This window comes from Mandrillus leucophaeus, unplaced genomic scaffold (genome assembly GCF_000951045.1).
Source record: "Mandrillus leucophaeus isolate KB7577 unplaced genomic scaffold, Mleu.le_1.0 Scaffold797, whole genome shotgun sequence".
NCBI lineage: Eukaryota > Metazoa > Chordata > Mammalia > Primates > Cercopithecidae > Mandrillus > Mandrillus leucophaeus.
In genome coordinates, this window is record NW_012108663.1 from 756,044 (window position 1) to 774,801 (window position 18,758).

An 18,758-nucleotide genomic window follows, 5' to 3' on the forward strand; every position below is an offset into this window, starting at 1 on the left:
GAAAATTGGAGAAGAGGAGGCTAGTTCACAGCCTTTAGGCTGGCAATCATATATGAGGAATATCCACTTCTGGAAGCCTATCCAGGAAATAGCTTCATACATCCTTAAGTTAAAATGGTAGTAGTAGTGAGTGCAGTAGTAGGATTGGGAGCAGTAGTAATAGTGGTAATAAATACTGAACATTTACTATGTAGCAGACACTATTTGGGGTGCATCACAGCAACCCCATGAATCAGTACTGTAATTGCTGTTATTTTACCAGTAGGAAAGCAAGGCACAGCACAGAAAGGTTAAGTTACTGTCAAAGTTGGGGTTAGTGACAGAACCACAGCACAAATCCAGGGCACCTTCCTCCAGAGCTCACTCACTGAGGGCAGGCACAGAAGAAACTACATTTCAGGCACTGGGTGCAGTGGCTCATGCCTGTAATCCCAGCACTTTGGGAGGCTGAGGCAGGTAGATCACTTGAGGCCAGGAGTTCAAGACCAGCCTGGGCAACATGGTAAAACCCCATCTACTAAAAATACAAAAAGTTACCTGGCTGTGTTGGTGTGTGCCTGTTGTCCCAATAATTGGGAGGCTGAGGTGGGAGGATCACTTGAACTCGGGAGGTCAAGGATGCAGTGAGCCAAGATAGCACCATTACACTCCACTCTGGGTAATAGAGCAAGACCCTGTCTCAAAAAAGGAAGGAAGGAAGGAAGGAAAGAAAATAAACTGTGTTTCAGGAGCAACATGGTCAATTCCATGCCACAGGCACCCACTGAATTGCTTCCTCATGTCTGCCTGGCCCAGGCCTGGGAGATACGGAGATGGAGGAGACACAGGCTCTGCTCAGTGCCAGAGACAAGCATGTGAGTAAATGATGAAAGGGGGCAACCTGCACCACTGCTGTGCCTACATGGGGAAACAAAATACTGTGGGGGCGTGGAGGAGTGAAGCCACGTGTCTTGCTTGTGGGTACCTGGTAGAAGCAGCTTCCCCGCAGGCCGGATTGTTCCCAGTTACAGCTTCCTTTATAAATCTCCAGGCTCTTAGGCATGATTAAAGTGCCTTCCGGATCAGACAGTGAGTCTAGGATTCTAGGGAGAAAAATTTTGACAAGGTGTGGGGAGGTGGTGGTGGTTAGGAGATGAGAATTTGAGCCCAGTTTTCGGTTTTAATTCTTTGTGTGGCCTTGGATGATCAGGCCCCACATTTCTCCTAGTCTGTAGGGAAGAGAAGTAGAAGCTGTGGCTGGGATTGTAAGGCCAAAGTAAGGAACCAAGGGTTTGTTGCAATTTTTAGCAGTTGCACCATGTCCACTTTGCTCACTGCTGTACCCTAGGCACCTAACTCATTGCCTGGTCCAGAGCTGCTGCTCCATAGTGACTTGTTGAATGCATGTTGAGGGAGCAGTCACAGGAAAAGGGGCCCAGGGTGAGCAGATCCCAGCCTCTTTATGCCCTTATGCCCGAATCAGCCCTCCATTTTGAACACAGTCCAGTTGGCCTCCTCTCTGCCTCCAGGTCTGCTCTTGACCTCGAGCTGTAGTTCATTCTGCTTCTCTCCATTAGGGCAATGAGTCTCTGCTGCCTGGTGAGAAACCCAAGGCTGACAAGGCCCTTAGAGATTGGTCCATTGCACAGATAGGGAAAGAGGCCAGAAAAGAGAAGGGACTGACCCAATGGCATGCAGGGAATCTGTGGTAGAGTCAGGACTGGGAGCCACATGTTCTTGTGTCCCCACCCCATCACTCTCCCTTCCTGGCCTAGGGCTCCCAGGAGTCAGGGAAAGACAGAGATAATGAGTGAATGAAGGACGAGGCTCTGTCATAAAGAAAGATTGGCCTTCAAGGCCTCTGGAAACAAATTGGAGGTGTGGGGAGAGCCAGAGGTGGCAGCACCAAGGACAAGGCTGCTCACGGGCAGGGGCTGGTGGGGAAGTGAGGGAGAGGCGCAGGGGAGTGGGCAGGCAGGAAGCTGTAGTTGGAATGCTGAGGACACGTGTTTCTTTTTAGGCACTCCTTTTCCACTGCTCACTGTCTCCTCTCAGGAGTAAAGGGAGAAAAAAGAGGATGTGATGCCTAGGTGAGCCCCATTATGTGGGACGTGTTGGTAGGGACTCCCCAGACAGCCTCTTCTGCAGTTGGCAGCACCAGGCCCAAGGCCTTCCTCCAGGCCAGAGCCCAGCCTGCTCGCCCAGCTACTCTGTCTCCTTGAGGCTGGGTCGGAACCCTCAAGGTCTCACAAGATGCCTTCAACCCACTGGCTTTAAGTTAAACACACCTAGGTTTGAATCTCTCCTCCAACACTTTCTAGGCTGTGTGAACTTGACCTTACTTCTCCAAACCTAGGTTCATGCAACTGTAAATTGAAGAAAATGGTCCCTGCCCTGCCTCCCTCCCCAAGCGGAGTGCTCTGCACTCCTTCCTGTGCAAGTGCTGTGGCAGGGGTCTTGAGTTCCTCGCCTCTTTCTTTCCCTCAATACATCCTGGTCCAGCCTGGTGGGGAGGGTACTGAAGACCTTTCTGTGGCAGCTCACATATCAGGCCCTCTCAGCAATGGAAGTGCCTCTGGTCCCTCAAAACTGTCCCTCACTCCAATCATCCCCAAAGCAATCTCGGCAGTCATTTCACAGCACAACACACAATCAAACGTGTGCTGTGTTTCCCCCACACACATGCACGAACTATACCTGCTGCTCGCCAAATGCACAGGCCAAGGGCGGAGAAGGCACCTGGGGTGCCCTTGAGCAGACCCTCCAGACCAGGGCCTCCACTAAGTGCTTGCTGTGGATCATCTTGCTAACTCTTTGCTACATATGTAGGAGGGCTTGCCACTATCTGTTTCACAGATACAAAGACAGAAGGGAACATCCTGTTCAGAGAAGAGGACTCCACATCCCTGATCTCAGTGGTGGCCGGGCCCACATCAGAGCTCATAGCTGCTCATGCTGTGTTACAAAGCCCTGAGGAGGAGACAGACAGGAAAACATCACTAACATGGAAGGTACCAGGAAAGAGTCATATAATGGAATACCATACAGCAGTGAAAAAGAACATGGCCACATGTAACGTGTAACAACATGGGTGACTCTCCCAGATGTGATGTTGAGTGAGGGAAATACAGCACAAAGAAAGAACATACTATGGCATGCTATATTTATATTCCATGAATATGAACTTCAAAAACATGTGGAACCAACCTACAGGGAGAGAAGTCAAAATAGTAGTTTCCCTTGGGGCAGGGATTACTGATTGGGAAGAGGCACACAAGAGCCTTCTGGAGTGCTGAAAATGGTCTATATCTCGACCTAGGTGATGGTTACAGAGGCTGATACATATGTAAGTATTCATGGAGCTGTATGCTTAAGATTAGTGCACTTTAATGTATGGAAATTATGCCTCAATAGAAAAAGTATTTTTAAAAACCAAAAGTGCCAAGAGCTTTCCCCAGATCTTTGCATAACTGGCTTCTTGTCATTCAGGCCATCCCCTAAATATCACCTCTTCAAAGAGGCCTTCCCTGGTCCCCCCTGCACCTAATCGAATTGAGCAACACTCCCCACCTCTGTGTCTCAGTTGCTCTCTATTCTATTAACTGGTTTTCTTTTCCTTTTAGTATGTACCAGTGTGCTAGAGCTGGCTTTCACTGGCTCTTCCCAACTCAGTATTCAATGACTTCACACTGCCAGCTTGAGATTAGCCGTGATGGGAATGTCGGCACCACAGAAGTCAGCAGGTGCTGCAGATGCCCTCCTCCAAGCAGATCACTCAGCATTTTCCAGTACACCCTGTACACAACACTATTTGAAATCATCTTATGTATTTGTCAGCATACTAATCTGCTGTATGTCTCCCCCACATGAAGTTTCATGAGGGCAGGGTCTATGGCTTGTCATTTTTGCCACTGTATCCCTGGTTCCTAGAACAATGCTTGTTGTATAGTAGGTATTCAATACATGCTGCTTGAATGAATAAAAGTCTGACAGAAACACTGGAAGCACAAGAGAGGAAACTGTTACCTTTGTACAAGAATAGGGAATATTTGAGCTGAGGCTTCAACCATAAAAAAGAGTTTGCTAAGGAGCCAAGGGAGAAAGGACTTCCCAGGCAGAAGGAATAAAATGGAGGCATGAAAGAGCATGGGAGGTCTGGGGGAAAGCCAGCCACCAGAGTGGCTGTATTGTAGGGTTTGTGGGGTAGGAAAGGCCTTGAGAGTGGTGCAGAAAGGTAGGCTGGGGCCACATTGTGAAGGGCCTTAGCTCCTTGAATGGAAGGCTGGATTTTCCCCTGTAGGCGATAGGGAACCATTGAAATGTTTTAATTAAAGAAATAATCCGATCAAGTCTTTGCTGGCAAGGTACCTCTGATGGCAGCCTGGAGGGTGGATTGAAGGGGGATGACTGGAGGTCCAGTCACCTCTCCACAGTATGCCTAGGATAGAAGGCTTGCCTTTTGAAACCAGCAGTTCTTCTCACTGTTTTTCCTGCCTGTTTGTATTCCCTCGGTCCTCAGTGAAGATGGAAAACAGCTGGCTCTTCCCTCAAAGCCCAGTGGCCCTCTAGGTCCTAGGCCTTAGTTTCCATTGGCCAGATTTCTCCATCTGGCCTAGCTCTGTGGGGGCAGCCCACGTGGCCCTGCCAAGATGCCCAAAGGGTGAGTCTCCAGTGTGGGCACAGGAACTGTCTGTACCTTCCTAGTGTTTTGACTTAGCCAGCCCATTCCCCGTTCTGTGCCTCATCCTGCTGAGTCCCAGGCAGCAGCAGCCACTACTACAGTCACCGCTAGAAGAGGAGGGTTAAGGGGCCTTTGTTGTCTGTGGTGTTGCTATGCAGGGACAGCCACAGACAGCTCTGAGGTTGGGTTGTGGTCGAGAGTGGGGTTCATGCTTGGCAGCTGAGGCATGCCACTCCAGCCCAGGCTCCCGCTCCAGGCAGGGAGTGGTAAATTAGAACCTCCAGCCTTCTAATTTAAAGGACCAAAATAAGCCCAGGAACATTCCTGCTGGGGCCCCAGGAGCCCAGCCTTCAGGCAGCAGCTAGGCTCTGTCCTCAAGCCCTGAGTTGCAGAGGTTGGGGAGCTGGGCAGCCAAGGATGGCTAAAGCCTGGGTGACAGGACATACAGGAGGTATGGGAGGGAATGGGTGGAGGCATTTGTCTGTGGTTCTATAATCAGTCCACTTTAGTTCAGCCTGAGTCCCCATCAAACGTTTAACATCAGGCACTGGACTAGCTTAGCCCTGGGATGACAGTGGCGAGTAATACTAGGATTTACCCATCTGGGAGAAACCTTAAAGACCATTTGGGTCAAAATTCTCATGTTATAGATGAAAAAGTGAGGCCCAGAAAGGAAAAGACACTGACCCCAAGTCACACAGAAAGTCAGGGGCAGAGCCAGGACTAGAATTGAGGGCTGTAGTGCAGAACTAACTCCACTCCAAGCAGACCCGGGGGAGCATTGGATGGAGCTTCAGATGACCTGTTGGGTGTGTCCTACAAGAACCTGGAAGTCGGTCAACATGCAGGAGCTGCGGGAGGCATCCCAAAGGTGAGGCCTTGGAACTGGGCCTGGGGACAGGGCAACTTACGCATAGAGAACAGGCCACATGAAGTCACAGAGGTGGGGAATCTCACAAGCCAGAACCAGGAACCTGATGTGGTCTAAGAGTTGCATGGGTGCATGGGTGTCTCTCCCTAGCTCATGTTCCAGTGAACACGTTCCCCAAGAGTACCTGCTGCCTCTCTTTCTCAAGAGGAAAGGAAGCTGAAATGTTGACGAGCTTCCTTATCACCACAGCTAACATTTTTTGAGGGCTTACTATGTGTCAGGCTCTGTGCAAAGTGTTATCTCATTTGATCCTCATAACAACCTTATGAGGCGGGGCTATTATTAACCACCTTTTAAAGATGAGAAAACTGAAGCACATAGAGGTCAAGTAGTTGGTTGAGGTGGCACAGGGGATTTGTACAGAGGAAGTCTGATTCTAAGTGCACTTAACCATCACACTATAATAGTGTTAATGATAACTGTAATAATAAGCTAGTGTCTGTTGAATATTTACTATGGGCCAACCACTGTTCAAAAGATTTCATAGGGAGTAGCTTGTTTGATCTTCCTAATGACTTTATGGGGTAGGTATTACCACTATTATTGTAATCTCTAATTTACAGATGAGAAAACCAAGGCAGAGAGAAGTAAAGAGCTAGTATTGCTTCTGCAAGACCTTGCCAAGTAGACAAGGGAGAAAGGATTTCCAAGGCAGAGGGAACAAAATGGAAGCATGAAAACAGCATGGCAGTGTCTGGGAGAGCCCAGCAGTCAGACTGTACTGTAGGGTGGGTAGGATGGCAAGAGACATTGGGTGGTCCTGGAGATTGCCCCCCTGCCCACTGAAGGAGCGCTCTGCAATGGCCCTGATGAGAGGGAATGAGGGGGTTTTCCCGGTTGCTCAGGATTTGAGAGCTGGGTTAGGAAGCCTGAAACATCCTAAGAACCCTCCCTGCCTCAATGGGCCAGGTGAGGCCAGGGTAGGCATGAGTCGAGGGAGCAAAAAGTACAGGACTCAAGCCACATCCCCCAAGGAAAGCAGGGACAGAAGGTGTCTCTGTGGGGTCTCTTTCCTCATCACCAGGAGCTTGGCACCCCTGGGAATTGGATAATTCTCAGAGACCCTGGGAATGTCAGGGTCTTTAGTGTGACAATCTAGTCCTACCCTCTTATAGCAGCAATGTAAAAGCTGAGGTTGGGAATGGTGAAGGGACTCATGCAATGTCACGTTGATAGGAAGTGGTGGAGCTGTGGCTCAACTCCCAGTCCTCCAGAGTTCTTTCTGCTACCCTGCCTGGCCTCCTTTGGAGCAGACCCTTGGAGTCAGAAGAGACCTGAGTATGAATGATGGTGGATTTCTTGCCTGAAACCATGGAGACCAGAGGAAGTGCCACAGTATTTTTTAAATTCCAGAAGAAAAGAACTGTCAACCCAGAGAGTTCAATATCCAGTGAAAATATCATTCAGGAAGGAAGCAGAAGTAAAGACATTCTCAGATGAAGAAAAACTAAGAGAATGTGTTTCCAGCAGATCTGCTCTAAAAGAAAAGCTAAAGAAAGTTCTTCAGTCAAGAGGGCAATGAGGGAAACTTGGGACAGGGGTAGACTTGCTTTTTTCTGTCATACCGGTCCTCAGTGCCCTCCCCCATCTTAAAGCCTCTTCTATTACAGTCCCTTCCAGCCCAGGTGCCCTATCCCCTTTGCCCTCTGGCTGGGGCAGAGATCCAGGAGCCCAAGGCCTGGGTTTGTAAGCCAGGTGAAAGCTAAGGGGAATATGCATGGGACGTGGATTCCTGGATTGCAAATTGCGCTTAATACCACCATCAACTGGCTGTGCAACCTCAGGCAGGTTTCTTATCTTCTCTGAGCCTCCATCTGGCTGCTGGGGATAATTACCAAGCATTTTGTGTGGCTAGGACAAGGGAAGGGGAGGGAAGCCTATTAGTGGTGTGTGAAAGGGCCGTCCAGATGGGAGGGATGGTTATCATCATTCCTCTGCTAGTCCCCTCCTCTCCAGCCAGCCAGGCATCCCCAGGGGCGTGGAGGCTGGGGGCAGGCCACTTAGCAACTCAGCTTCCTTTTACTTCCTCCCTGGGGCCTTTGCAGTTCTGGATTCCAGGGCTTTGATGGAAGGGTAGGAGCTGCCTCTTTGCATTAGCAGCCTGGGCTGCCTGGCCTGGGCCTACCTATTTTCTTGGAATCTTTTTGGCACCAACAGCTTCTTCTTCACACATACTACTGAAAGAGAAGGAAGTAGGCCAGAAGTGGGGTGGCTCTTCCACCAGGGGTAGCCGTGGGGGTACCAGCTGATCCATGGGTGCTCAGGTGGAGGGCGGGGACTTCTCCAGCAGTAGGTTTGGCCCGGAATGCACAGCTCGAGGACAAGGTGAAAAGAGGACAGGTAGGAATAGCTGCTGCAGCTAGGTTGTAAGATAAGGACAGGAATGTAGCCGGGCCTGTACACAGAACCATGGCTGCCAGAGGAGCCCAGGGATCTGGCTTCTAGACCCATCAACTCGCTTGCCGATCTTTGGCATTCTCCCCAAGCCTGAATTTTCCAGCTGTACTTTGTGTACTTGTGTGTGTGTGCATATGTGTGTGTGAGGGGAGGGCTAGGCTACTGACCTCTGAGGTCTCTTCAAGCTTCAACACTGTGGTTCTAATGAAGTAGTTAAGGCCTGAGGCAGGAGGCTGGCTGGAGAGCTGGGGGCTCCTGAAAGCTATCTGGGGGAGTTGGTACAATGTGGTCTTCGCTAAAGTGCTTTGTTGCTGACTAAGGACCGGGGAGTTCCAGCTCTCCTCATTATCATCTACATAACCTTCAGCAAGTCACATAATGTCTCTAATGTCCCAAGGCCAGTTTTACCCCCACCTTGGTAGGACGTTGCCCTTGTGGAGAACAGAAGATCCCCTTTGTATCATATAAGAGGGCTTGTAGCATAGCTATGAGAGGGGTCCACACCAATAAGTCTCCAGTGTGGTTCCCACATCCAGTCTGGCCAGCCCTCTGCATGGTTGGCTCCTTGACAGGCTGCCACCAGACCTCTCAGCCTCCAGGGCTTTGAGCAGACCGGCTTGCCTCTGGCTGATTCTCCTGGGGTAATCATGGGTCTGGAATGTACCATTCCTCCAGCAAGAGCCCCACCCCCACCCCTCAGCAGACGGCAGGGGGTTTCACCTGTACCCTGAGGTCATGACATGTACTAGTTTACAGAGCTTTAAATTAGGCTGGGACCAGGCACAAAATGATCAAGACCAGTGAGGGAGATGTCTGTGTTGGCCCCTTTAGTTGTGGCCTTAAAGGACATACGTGGAGGGGGAAAAGAAGTTATTTGGAGATATAGTGAGTTCAGAAAGCTCAGGGCTTGCTGGGGCATTTGGAGAAGCCAAAGAGCTTGGTCAATCAGAAAACAGTATCAGCTTGGGCATCGGCTGCAGTAGCTGGAGAGAGTTCAGAGAGGAAGGGGAGAAGGCCAGAAGCTCAAAGAGCTCCTCCTCAAGTCCCCTGACAGACAGCCAGATACTCCTTATGAAAAGAAGCGTTTCAGAAATGATTCCCAATGTCAGGGTCCATTGGCAGAGGTCAGGTGAGGAGAAGCAGTACTGGAAGTAGTGTATGAGCCCGACTGTCCCTTGGTTCTGTAACATACTTCCCTGCCTCGTTGGGTGCCTGCCCTTTCTCTGAGGTTGGTTCTCCCCCTTCCCCAACAAGACTATGAGCCATCCCAAAGCTTTCCAGTAAATCTATTTTTGGTTTAACTTAGCTGGACTCAGATTCAACCAAAACCCTTGCTGGATATGGCCCCTGATGACTAAAAGTCACAAACCAGGGTGCCCATCCTAACTCTAGAACAGAGGCAATGCACGGTGAGGGGAGGAGCCAGTTCAGAATCTATTAATAGGTCCCTTGAGTAGTGGATCAGCATGGTAGGGTGCCCGATTTCCAAGTCCTTGGGCTAAGGAATGCAGTAGGTGCTCCATGGATGGATGAATGAATAAATGAATGAATAAATAGCCCCTACCCCTAGCTATCCCACGTACCCTGTCCTTGGTGCCAGACTACCCCTATTCCTGCCCATAAGCCTTTTCTGGGCCACCCTATCCACCTGGCCTCTGAGAGAAGAAAGAGAAAGTCAGAGAGTCATGGGACGGCAAGCTGGCCTGGCCTTTACTCTGCTGCATCCGGTGCCCTCCTGGCCCAGTTGGAAAGGGCAAGGCTCAGAGAGGTGAAAGGTCTGGCCAAAGGTGTCAGGACTCGGCTCTCCTGCCTCCATCATAACACATGTCAGGAATTTTTGTTAAGTTTGTGTTCCAGAGGTCTCACTCCACAGCAAGTTCTATCCCAGAATGCATTGGGACTTCAAAGCATGACAGGATGGCATCTGAGCTCTCCCACTCCCCTTCGGCCCCGGCACTCCTGGGGCCAGAGGGTGGGAGTGCCTTTGATCAGTCAGGAGTGTTGACTGTCCTTCACCAGGCCTGACAGCAGAGATGAGCCAGAGGCTGGCCCATGCCCTCTGGATGCCGGGAGAACACACAACGTCACAAGAGAGAAAGTCCAGCCTCCAGCCTGGGGCCTCCTGCATCTGGGGCACGCCACCCAAAGCCTGCACAGCTGGCCAGCAGGGAGGGCCACAGCTGGGGGATGTTTGTGCTAATCTTCAGCAAAGGAAGCAGTGTGATAGCTAGGCTGATGTCTCCAGGGTGGGCTGCCACTCAACGCTGGGGGCTTTGCTTCCCCTCCACCTTCCAGTCCCACATTCCTCCCCTCAAGTTCCTGCCTCCTGCAGCCCTCACCCCTGGCTTCTCCTACCAGTTACCATCACTTTCTCAGATAGAGTCCTGGGTGTGGGAAAAATGGCCTTGGACTGGGAGTCTGGAGGTCTGGGTTCCACCGCTGTCTTGCTGTGTGATCTGAATCAGTCCCTCACCCTCACTGGACCTCAGTCTGCCCAGCTGCAATGCAAGGAGAAAGGTCTATGGAACTGCCCTAGCACTGCTACTCTGAGAGTCTCTGAATCAGAGAATGTGATTTGTGACTGATGACTCAATCACATATAAGGGAATGCTTATTCTCTGTCCTGTCGGGCTCAGCTGGATTGTCTGGGCACTCTAGGCACCATGACCATGCTCCTGAACTTGCTGTTAAAGGAACAGGGGAGTAAGGTCCAAGAGTGAGCTTTGATCAGGCTAGGGGGAAGAACAGAGGGAAGTACAGACTGTTCAAACCCAGAAATGCTCCATTGGTTCTTGGACCCATGGCCCAGGGGAGAAAAGCTAAGAAACCTGATAGTTGATAAATCCAGGAACAAGGTGTCCAGATCTCCTCTAAGAACAGGTTTTCTGTGACCATAACTTACATACCTTGTTCCCAGAGCCCAGTACTGCTCAGGCCAAGTTCCCTTTCTTAGGGGAGATGACCATGTCATGACAGCCTCTCCAGCCAACGAAGGATGGGGGCTTGAGCTTGGCCTCCCGAGCCAGTCAGTGTTACTCCTGGAGTCCTCAGTGCTCAGTGGAATCAGAAACAACCCATCTTGACCTGTACAATACAATGATGCATGTCTCACTTGTTAAGACTGGGGAAAATCTCTACCATCAGGCCCCAAACTGAGGCTGCCCAGCAAGGTGGTTTCCTGCCAGGACTTTCCTCCCTCAGGGATTTCTGAGGACCACTGCATGCTGGGCTAGGAAGAAAGCAAAGAGAGAGAAACAATCTCAGGGGTCGGGGGTGGTAGAACAGTCCTTGGCAGTGTGCTGTGGCACAGAGGGCTGTGGACATGGAGTGCCCCTGGGAAGAGGTGATGGGGTCTCCCATGGCCTATTCACTGTGTGCTAAGCTTTGCCTGCTGCCTCTTATTCCACCCTCACAACAACCCAGAGGAGAGGTCTTCATGGCTGCATTTTATAAGGAAGGACACTGAGGTAGAGTGATTAAAGGGCCTTCTCAGATGTCCCATGGCTCAGTTTTGTCTCCAAATCCCGTGGTCTGTCCGATCTCCATATTGCAGTGCTGCAGTCTCAAAACAGCCAAGAGTACTTTCAACAGGAAAGGACAGGAAGGCTTCACCAAGGAGGTGGCATTTGGGATGGACATTCGGGACAGGTGGATGGGAAGAAGGAGAGCTTTCCAAGGGTGTGGAGGAGTGTGGGGATGGGATGGAGTACGCTCAAGGCATTGAAATGTACCTTGGAAGGACAGCAAGGAGGCCAGATTGGCTAGAGAGAGTGGCCGGGAAAGTAAAGGGTGAAGCTCAGCAGATAGTTGTTCCCACTGTGGGGGCCCCTGCATGTTAGGATCAGGAATTTGGCCTTGATCCTGTAGGCTATGGGAAACCATGGAAGGATTTTGAGCAGGGGATGGGCCATGGGCTCTCCCCATGGCACTATGGAAGATAAATGTGAGGGGAGAAGACAAAAGTAGAAATATGAGATGACAAATCTAAAAAAGTTGATTTTATAGAAGTAGAGAGTAGAACAATGGCTCCCACAGGCTGGGGAGGGAGGATGGGGAGAGGTTGTTCCAACTGTAACTATGTTACAATTAGACAGGAGGAGTAAGTTCTGGTGTGCTACTGTACAGCAAGGCCATGCAGTTAACAATCATGTAGTGTATCTTGCGAAATATCTAGAAGAGAGGATTTTGAATGTCTCCACCACAGAGAAATGATAAATGCTTCAATGATGGTTATGTCAATTACCCTGATTTGAACACTGCACAATGTATACATATATGGAAACATCACTACACCCCATAAATATGCAAAATTATTATGTATTAATTAAAATAAAACCAAAGAAGAAGGAGAAGGAGAAGACCCCAGGGGGAAGGATCACTGAGGAAGGAAAAAAACAGGAGGGAGATTGAAGAAATGTGAATGCGTAGGACTGAAGACCCTTGAGGTGTTGCAGGGGGAGGAGAAAGGAATGCAAGATATACCACCCAGGGATGTAGTAGATGGGAAAGTCACTGTGGGAGATGAGGCTTCTGGGAGAAGGAGGATTTTGAGATGGGGTGTGGGTACAGGAGAAATGCCAGTGCAGTTTTGGCTGTGGTGGGTTTGAGGAGCTTGTGGGACATTCCAGCCTAGATGTGCCACGAGCAATAGGAAGAAAGGAGATGAGAAGAGAAACCAGTTGGAAAGAGAGCAGTTTGGGAGTCATCAGCCTCTTCCTAGCAAGTTCCATAGCCTCCCAGACCTCATTGTCTTCTTCATCTGTGTGATGGCGTAAGGTCAGCCTCATTAGGTTTCTGTGAAGATTAAATGAATTGACACAAGCACAATGTTTGGATCAGTGCCTGGCACAGAGTTAGCACTCACTTCATCTGAACTCTTATTAGGGCGGAGGTGGTAGCTGCAATCTGAGGGGTGGATGAGGTCACACCAGAGGCATGTGAAGGATAGAAGAGAGGTGAGCCTGGTACAGAGCTCAAGGAGCACTAACCTGCCAGTGATGGGCAGAGAGCACCTCAGGAGTGTGCCAGTGACCAGACTGGAAGGGTCTGGGTCTTCAGTTCTAATCTCATGACGTTCCAGTGCCATCTCCCTGTGACAGAGTCTTTCTGCCTATCTTGAGACCCAGGTCATTAGCTGTGAGAGCTGCAGGCATTTGGGACTCCAAGTATCCCTGCCTCACCTCTGCTCACCAGCACCCCATTCCCTCACACTGAGCCCACAACCAGACACCTTTATGTGCCACAGCACTGTGCAAAGGAAGAACCTCACATGGCCAGAGCTTCCATCCCAGGCCACCGTGGGCCTGAGACTGGTCTCCTTAGCTTCCCATCTGGGGAGTGATTGCAATATGACCCCCTTGCCCCTCTCCCCCAGGGTGAAGCAGGCAGATGGGCTTGTGACTTTGAAGTGTTTTGGGGTACCCTTGGGAATTCCCAAGGAAGGCCCAAGCCCTAATTGCCTCCCAGAGGCTGTGCAGGCTCTGCCAGAGGAGGAAGGGCCAATTCTTGCTTTTTGTGATCTTCCAACAGGCTGCTGGCAGTGCCTCCAAGACAGCAGGGGAGACTTGCTTGAGGGTTACAGGTCTAGGCAATGGGCAGGCCGGAAGCCCCGTCAGCAGCTACCATTCCACAGTAATCTCAAACTTCCAGTCCTCTCAGTGTGTAGCATCTTGCAGAGTCACGCATCCAGGCTCACACCTGTGATGGGGTCCAGGGACACATGTGGAGCTTTCAGGGCCCATGCTCATGTCAGGCAGCCCAGCAGAAGCTGTGGGAGCATGCACAGAGACCAGAGCTTCAACACTGAGTGTGGAGTCAGGACAGGGTGTGGCCCCAGCTGATTGGCTGAGCAGGCTTAGCTATGTGACCTTTCACCCTTGTCAGAAACAGGCTTTATTTGAATCTCTACTATGTGCCAGGCACACCGGTCTTTCTTTCATCTTAACAATGCCTCTCCAAGAGAAGCCTTATTACCCCACTTTACAGATGTGGAAACTGAGACCCACAGAGGTGAAGTGGCTTGCCCAAGGTCAAACAGCAGGAAAGTGGTAGAGCTGGTTTTTAATTGAATCCAGAGCCTGTGTGCTTTCACTATACCTGGCTATCTCCAACTGAAAAATGAGAGGATAAGGAGGAGCTCATCATTACTTAACTACAGAGGGGCTGAGCCTGAGTTGCAAAGCCAGCACTTGTCCCACACACAGTGGAGGCTGCCCCAGTGTGCCCAAACCCAGACAATTAGGAGTTGCCCACAATCGCTGTACCACGGTCTCATGGAGGCAGCCAGATTCCTAAACATATGGATCAGTGAAGGCCAGAAAGACTCCCTTCTGCAGCTCAGTGGACTGGGGAGCACCCTACCTTTCTCCTCAACTTCATGTGGACTCCTCTTCCTATCAGTAAAAGCTTAGGAGGTCGTCTTAGCTCTCTGAGCCTTGGCTTCCTCCTCTGCAAAATGAGATTTCCCTATCCTGTAGGGATGTCACGAAGATTAAATGAAATAACCCATGAGAAGGATCTGGGGCTCCAAAAGAGATGGGAACAGGGAAGAAGTTGTCTAAGAATGCCTCACCTGTGTACACCAAGTTAGACTTTACAACAGCACAGTCTCATTTATTTCCAGGGTTTCCCTTGTTCTGTTCAACCAACCAGATGCCAGTGATGGTGTATTGGTGGTGGTGGTGATGGTTGGGGTAGTACATACAAAATGAAATGTGTATCAAATGGAAACATGGCTACCCTTTGATCTCACAACTTCGCATCAGGGATTAGACAAGTACATTAAGGATGTTTATTGCCTTCTTATTTGTACTAGCCCCAAATGGCAAACAACATAAAAGTGTAACAATGGGGGATTGGTTAAATCATTTCTGGTTATGGTACATACAGTACACAATTAGAGTACATTTCCAGTTAAGATGGCAACAGAGCCCCTCTGTACCAAGCACGGAGTGATGGAAGATCGATACACTATAAAAAGAGAAAACCCCAAAGACAGAGTCAGGCTGAAAAAATGAGATATAGAGCACATACAGAAATGCAAAGCAACCAGCACAGCTGTAACTTGCCAGTCTCTGGGTCAGAACATGGGCACCGTGGCGGGGGGTGGGCAGGAGTGGCCAAGACTCAGCTCCTGTGAGTACTACAAGTGCTCCATTGTGGGATGGGAGGCAGAAACCAGGGGGAGGAGGGGCAAGGTTCTCCCCTTATGAGCTGGAAAAGACAGCTTCCAGCTGCTTCTGGGAGTTCTGACTACAAGGCAGCCTGGGCCATGAGGAGCTGGGCGGAGGGAGACTCGGCCTCATGACAAGGAAGTGAACCGAGCCCCAAGGTTCTACACTGAAGCAGGAGAATGCTCCCAACATCTCCTATAGGGCAAGAGCCCTGAGTGTCATAAAATCAGATTCTGGGCTGAGGGGTTTGGAGGGGCCAATGGAGGCCACCATGAAACCACCAGACAGGGAGGGGTAAGCACCAAGAGAGAAAGACAATAAGACACAAACACAAACAAAACAACACCAACACTGCCTCTCCAAACCAAAATTCCAGAACACATAAAGAAATCAAATGCTCAGGGAGAGCCAGCAAAATCTACAATCAGCACATAAATTTACTCCAGATGAGTTTTAGAGAATAGGCTGACAGATTTTGAAAATAAGCATGCCTAGGATGCTCACAGAGAGAAATGAAGGAATGACATTCCTTAAAAGGACAAAATAGGATTGCACAAAAACAGGAAGAGAGATAAAAAAAGAAAATCAAGTAGAAACTTTGGAAGTCAAAAATATAGTCATTGAAATAAAAAGAAAGCAAACTTCAATGAATGGGATAGCTCTAGCCTGGGCACAATCATGGAAAGAATTAGAGAATTGTAAGCTAGTGCTGAGGGATTCACACCAGCATAGAAACAAACTTTGAAAGAGCAGTTAGTAGGCATGAAGGGTTTGCATGGAGGGGCTTCGGCCTAAGTCTAACAGAAACTCCAAACAGATAATGGTGAGGAGGCAATCATTGAGAGATAATAGCTGAGAATTTTTCAGAAAGGAAAAGAGGTATGAGTTTCAGGGAGAAAGGGCAGGCCAAGGACTAAGCAAAATAAATAAAAATAAGTCTATACCTAGACACTTTGTGGGAAATTCACAGACCATCAAAGATAAGGAAAAAAACCTCACAGGCTACAGCAGAAAAGAGACCCATTCTATACAAAGAACAAGTTCACAATATGAGACACAGCCATGCACAGAGAATGACTGCTATGACCTGATGATGGGGAAGGGTCTTGTTGCAGCTTCTCTGGTAAGCCGCCTCTCAAGATGGCCAAAGACATGGTTTTTCCTAGGTTTGAGGTGCACTACTTCAGTGTTTCTGCTTACCTCCTGCTCGCTCTCTGGCCCTCATTGTGACCATGCTTGACTCTCCCATCCTGTGCTGGGACAACCATTTTCCTTTCCTCATTGCTGCTACTGCAGAGTGAGATGGGCCATGGCCTGGAGGAGATCCTCTCAGTGCACCACTGAGTCTTGCTTTGGAGGAGAGGATCAGGAGAACCAGCCCTTTACAAGACCAGTACTCTCACCACCAGACTTGATATAGGAGTATAAAGGAGTGCTCGCCTTGGAAGGTGAAGGGGGCTCCCCACACACTCGGGTGTCACATGCATCTAGCTTAGAATGTCTGCCTTGCGACTTCCAAACTGCATGCCTTTGGTTAGCAAGTCACTTCCAAGCCCCAGTGTTCTCATTTACAAAAGAGGGACCATAACTTTACCCAATGGAATGGTGATACAGAAAAAAAGGGGAGCCTAGAAATTAATGGAAATGTGCTGTGTAAGCTGTAATGTGGTGGACTATTGTGACTGCCTCCTCCTGTCTCCAGCTCACCTGGAATCCAGTTCCTTCCCCTGAGTGATTTCAGTTAGTCCCCACAAACCCCATGACATGGGTGATATTATCCCATACGTACAGAGGAGGACACTGAGGATCAGCAAGGTAGTTTTTCCTCTCTGAGGTATTAAGTGGAAGAACCAGGACTTAAACTCAGATCTGTCTCACTCCAGGTCTGTTCTTTACTGCTGGTCCTGGCTTTGCCCTGACCTCAGACCTCCAGGGTACATGGAGGGAGGAAAGGAGGGAGGGAGGGAAAAGCTGCTGCATTGGAGTCTCCCCTCTTTAGGGAGACTGAAGAGACAGGGTCCAGCTCCCAGGCTGAGGTTTGGAGACAGCTGCAGAGCAAAGGAGCTTGGGAGGTTGGAATGCAGGATGGTAGATAGCAGAGGGGAGAGAGTTTCTGACTGCACCCCAGTCAGGGACCACATGAAGCAATTGGCCTGCCTTGCCAATCCCAGTTTAAACCCAGTTCCACCCCATAATGCTTGTGTGATCCACGGCAAGTCATTTAGCCTCTCTATGCCTCAGTCTCCTCATCTTTCTATGAGGTAGCAATCTCTATCTCCCAAGGCTGTGGGAAGGATGATATGAGGAAGCACACGTAAAGCACGCAGAACTGTGTTCACAAAGGGTGACCTCTCTGCACCCATCACTGTCCCAGTCCTCAGCTCTGGGCTCTGTCCTGGCTCCTGACCCCAGCAGCATCTCCCTTGCTCCTAGTTCTGCTATGCCTTCTTTCTTTGCCTCACATTCTCAGGGAGACACAAGTCCAGATGCCCTGGTTGTTTGGAAAGATGGCAGTGTCTATGGCTGGGCCCACCTTCGATAAGTGAGAGTGAATTATTGATTCATTCTTGTATTCGTTCATTTACTCCAATATTTATTGATCACTGACAAAGTGTCAGGCACTGGTGATAGAGCACCAGACCAGACAGACAAGGTTTATTGTTCATGGAGCTCACATTCCAGAGAAGATGAAGTCTACCGCTTCCATAGAGGCCTCAGACACAATCCTACCCCGAGGTTGGCTGCCATGTTAGACATCCCTTTCAACTGCCTCTGAGCTGCCTGGCCCTTATGACCACAGCAGAGAACCCAAGAGATCATCTTATCTACCCTCTGCCTCTAGACAACCGTTCCAGCCCAGATGCCTAAAACCTGCTTCTGTCTATAAAATGGGCTCTGGAGTCCAAAGACCTAGTATCAAAGCACGACTCTACTGCTCATTAGCTTTGTGACCTTGGGCAAGTTCTGTAACCACACTGAGACTTTGTTTTCTCATATATGAAATGGGCATTAGAACAGCGCTATTTTCATAGGGTCATTGTGTGAATGCAATAAGATAGATAACACAAGTAGCATGCTAGAAACAGTGCCTGGCATATGGTATGTGCTCAATGCAGATAAAATGGTGCTATTATTATTATTACTACTGTCGTTATTAATATTACCTGACCCAGGGTGTCATAGGCCTTTGGTTCTGTGTCCAGTCTCAGTTTCAGAAGATATGCTTATTCCTGTCCCTGTGGCCAGGCCAAAATCCATAGGCAAACCTCCCAGGAGGCCCTCTGACCATGGCCCTGTTGGGGGCAGTCTGGAGGTTCAAGCTCTGTCTCAGGTGTCCTCACAGTACACTGTAGAGAGAGTAAGTGCACCCACTCACCTCCCTTAGGCTTTGCTCCAGTGCTCCCTTGTTAAGGAGGCCTCCCCTGACAACGCCATCTAAAATCACAAACCCTAGCACCCTCATTTCCCCTCCACTACTTTCTTCTTTTCCATAACCCTTGCCACCATCTTTCATGCTACATATTTTACTTGCATATTCTTTTTAAAATTGTGGTCTGTCTCTTCCCTCTAAAATGTAAGCAGGAAGAAACTATCAAGT

The 18,758-nt window shown here is 49.5% G+C and overlaps 1 long non-coding RNA gene across 1 annotated transcript in view; it reads right to left on the reverse strand.

Annotated features, from left to right (window-relative positions):
* Positions 1–18,758, reverse strand: part of LOC105529970 — a 29,861-nt gene that overhangs the window by 4,370 nt on the left and 6,733 nt on the right. The window contains exons 2-4 of the long non-coding RNA XR_001004589.1: positions 3,822–3,977; positions 965–1,082; positions 538–674 (exon numbers count right to left, since the gene is read on the reverse strand). This is a non-coding gene — a long non-coding RNA (uncharacterized LOC105529970). The remainder of the gene's footprint in view (positions 1–537; positions 675–964; positions 1,083–3,821; positions 3,978–18,758) is intronic.